The sequence below is a fragment of the Tupaia chinensis genome, unplaced genomic scaffold, assembly GCF_000334495.1.
Source record: "Tupaia chinensis unplaced genomic scaffold, TupChi_1.0 Scaffold139234_1, whole genome shotgun sequence".
Lineage (NCBI taxonomy): Eukaryota > Metazoa > Chordata > Mammalia > Scandentia > Tupaiidae > Tupaia > Tupaia belangeri.
The window spans coordinates 50,461-54,310 of record NW_006199123.1 but is presented as its reverse complement, the minus strand read 5'-3'; the positions used below and the strand labels follow the sequence as shown (position 1 = coordinate 54,310).

General features: G+C 37.0%; 1 pseudogene; it reads left to right on the top strand.

Moving 5' to 3' along the window:
- The first annotated feature begins 1,827 nt into the window (after positions 1-1,827).
- On the top strand, positions 1,828-2,584 carry LOC102491818 (transcription factor BTF3 pseudogene; annotated as a pseudogene).
- Positions 2,585-3,850: the final 1,266 nt, after the last annotated feature.

Sequence of the window (3,850 nt, the reverse complement as noted above, 5' to 3'; positions counted from 1 at the left end):
AGGTGGTTCTGAGATTGGATACCAAGTGGTCTTTTATAACATTTAGGTTGTTTATTGTTATCTCTGAGTGAGTCAGCTATCTTCAAAAAGTTCAAGCAACCCCCTTTTATTCCCTCCTTTCATGTAGAAATCTTTCTCTGATATCAAGGAATTCCCCCTTGGGGCATGTTTCCTCCCAATGGAGCAGGCAAACTAGGTTGACCCTTCAGACCTTACTGCCTTCCTCCCTGCCTGCCAATGACACTCAAAGTTGCCCAGAAACCTTCTTATAAATTACCCAGTCTATTTTTGATAGTAACAGAGATGGATTGAGACTATGTCCCTTTGGCTGTTCTCACTTTTTAAAAAATTTTAGTTGCCAGAAGGCATGTATACTCACTAGAGAGAGAGCGAGAGAGAAACCGGGGTCGAGTCAAAGAGAGGGTGAAAGCACTGCCAAAGGGGTATGGTCATGCTAGCATCCATTTTCTTCCATTTCTCCATCCCATTATGATTTGGGGCACATATGCCTGGCATGTTTTTGAAGTCATCAAGGCTGGAATTTGAACTGTGTTTGGCCATATGTGATTCAGCTCTCTAAACCATGAAGCTACAGGCTCAATCCCTCATTTTCTCTCTATGGGATAATCCCAAAAAGATTCATTAAAATGCTGCAATTGCACAGGCTTCGAGGAAAAGTGCATGTTTAATTCCAATCCTTAAACAATTATCAAGTTAATTTTGGTAAGCTTCTAGATGATAGATATAATTGAAATTGTACCTGGTTCACTAGAGAGAAAGCCCATGCATACTAAAATGCCAAGACACGAGAGCAGAAAATAGAAATGACAGATATCCTGTGTGATACTAATCGGTTTTTTGTCTGTTAGGCAATTTGACAGCAGTAAATCACAAAAGAGAGAAAAAAAGTTGACTGTAAAATGAAAATGAAGTAGTTCTTAAAATGTCTTTTAGATTCTGTGGTTGAACAATTAGCAGTGGCTTTACTATTCTTTCCAAGAATGCAAAGAAAATTCAAGATTTAACATATCAAAGTAACATTAAAACATAAGAAATCATAAAATTCACTGGTAAAAGCAAGTATATGGTGAAATTCAGAATACCCTAATACTATAATGATGGCACGCACATCATTTATAACTCTAGTAAAAATGTTCAAAGAAAAATGTTAAAAATTAACTATAGCTACAATAATTTATTAATGGATACAAATATAAAAGTAAATAAATTGTGAAATCAAAACAAAATTTTGGAGCTTGCCACATAGTGCAGCAGTAAAGAATTGTGCACAGGAAACTGGATCCCACATGGCAAAACACAATTTCAATCATATCCCTGGTTTCTTGAAAAACATGCAAGACGTGTGTATGTGTGCTCCAAATCCTAACGGGATGGAAAATGGAGGAAAAGGGATTGTGGCATGACCACACTCCATTGGAAGGTGCTTCCTCTTTCTCTGTCTCCCCTCTCTCTCTTTCTTGCCTTCTCTCTGGTGAGCACACATGCCCTTTGGCAATAAAAAAATAATGGGGAGAGGGAGTAAATGAGCAGATGTGAAGTATGTGATTGAAGTTGTTATCCCCTTATAATGAACAGTTATAACTATAAGATATTTTAATGTAAGCCTCATGGTAAACACAAAGAAAAACTTACAATAGATACACAAAAGATAAAGATAAAGGAATCAAAGCATACTACTACACTCTAGCTGCCATCTTGCGTCCCCACGCGTGTGTGCCTAATCTCAGCTGGTCTGCCTGAGACCTCCTGAGTGCCAACCCTAGTCCCCCACGCGGCCCCTTTTCTGCTCGGACAAGATGAAAGAAACTATCAAGAACCAGGAAAAGCTCGCCAAGCTGCAGGCACAAGTGCACATTGGTGGGAAAGGAACTGCTTGCAGAAAGAAGAAGGTGGTTCATAGAACAGCTACAGCAGATGATAAGAAACTTCAGTTCTCCTTAAAGAAGTTAGGGGTAAACAATATCTCTGGTATTGAAGAGGTGAATGTTTACAAACCAGGGAACAGTGATCCACTTTAACAACCCTAAAGTTCAGGCATCTCTGGCAGCGAATACTTTCACCATTACAGGCCATGCTGAGACAAAGCAGCTGACAGAAATGGTCTCTCTGTCTCTCTCTGTCTGTCTGGCAAGCGCACGTGCCCTATAGCAAAAACCTCTCAAAAAAAAAAAAGAAAAAAGGAAAGAAACTTCAGTTCTCCTTAAAGAAGTTAGGGGTAAACAATATCTCTGGTATTGAAGAGGTGAATATGTTTACAAACCAGGGAACAGTGATCCACTTTATCAACCCTAAAGTTCAGGCATCTCGGACAGCGAATACTTTCACCATTACAGGCCATGCTGAGACAAAGCAGCTGACAGAAATGCTACCCAGCATCGTAAACCAGCTTGGGGCAGACAGTCTGACTAGTCTAAGGAGACTGGATGAAGCTCTGCCCAAACAATCTGTGGATGGAAAAGCACCACTTGCTACCGGAGAGGATGATGATGATGAAGTTCCAGATCTCGTGGAGAATTTTGATGAGGCTTCCAAGAATGAGGCAAACTGAATTGAGTCAACTTCTGAAAGGTATAAAAATGACAAAGTTACTGGGAGCTGCTATTTTATATTATGACTGCTTTTTAAAATTCTATTTTGTTTATGGATCTGATAAAATCTAGATTTCTAATATTTTTAAGCCTAAGCCCCTTGGACACTGCAACTCTTTTCAGTTTTTGCTTATACGCAGTTCATTCTTTGCAGCTAATTAAGCTGAAGAAGCCTGGGAATAAAGTTTGGAACAAAGGTTAATAAAGTTCTTTGCCTAGTAAAAAAAAAGAAAAAAAAAGCATACTACTACAGAAAAACAGCAAATCACAAAGGTATAAACCTTAGAGGAAAAAAGGAACAAAGGATATACAAAACAAGCAGAAAACAATGAACAAAATGGCAATAGTAAGTCTTTACCTATTATTACCTTGAATGTAATTGCATACATTCTCCAGTCAAAAGACAAAGTGACTTAATGAATAAAAACAAAAACAAATAAATAAGACCTATATATGCTACCTATAAGAGCAGCTTCAAGGACCCACCTATATCAAAAGTGTCACAATGGAAACAAATATTTCATGCAAATAATAACCAAAAGAGAGCAAGGAAAACCATACATGTATCAAACAAAATAGATTTTAAGTCAGAAACTACCACAAGAAACAAAGAAGATTATTACAGATTTTTAAAGGGCACAATTCTTCAGGAGGATATAAGGTATTAAAAAGAACAAAAGAGAGGCAAGACATTTATGGGACACAGAAATGCATTGTTATTTGTTGATGATAACGTGGACTGGAATGAAATGTATTTATGTTGGGAGAATTCACTTTATAAGTTAAGTGTATAAATTAAATTAAAATAAAATAAAATATAAAAAATTTATTTTAAATATATATGCACCCAACATTGGAGCACCAAAATATATAAAGCAAATATTAATAGAGCTAAAAGGAGAAATAAACAGCAATACAACAATAGTAGGAGGTTTCTATACCTCACTTTCAATAATGATCATTCAGATGGAAAATCACTTATATATAGAAAACCCTAAAGTGCCACCAAATAAATTATTAGAATCAATGAATTCAGTAAAGTTACAACAAGATTTAAAAAAATGAGCATAAGTCAGTGTTGTTTCTATGTATTAACAATGAATTATGAGAATCAGCAGTTGGCATAATGGCTATGTCTCTGGACTCCCATGTGGTCGACCACAGTTTGAATCCCAGACCTAGTGGCTTAAACTCATGCTGGGCACGTGTGTGTGTGTGCTCAAGATCCTGAGAGGAGAATA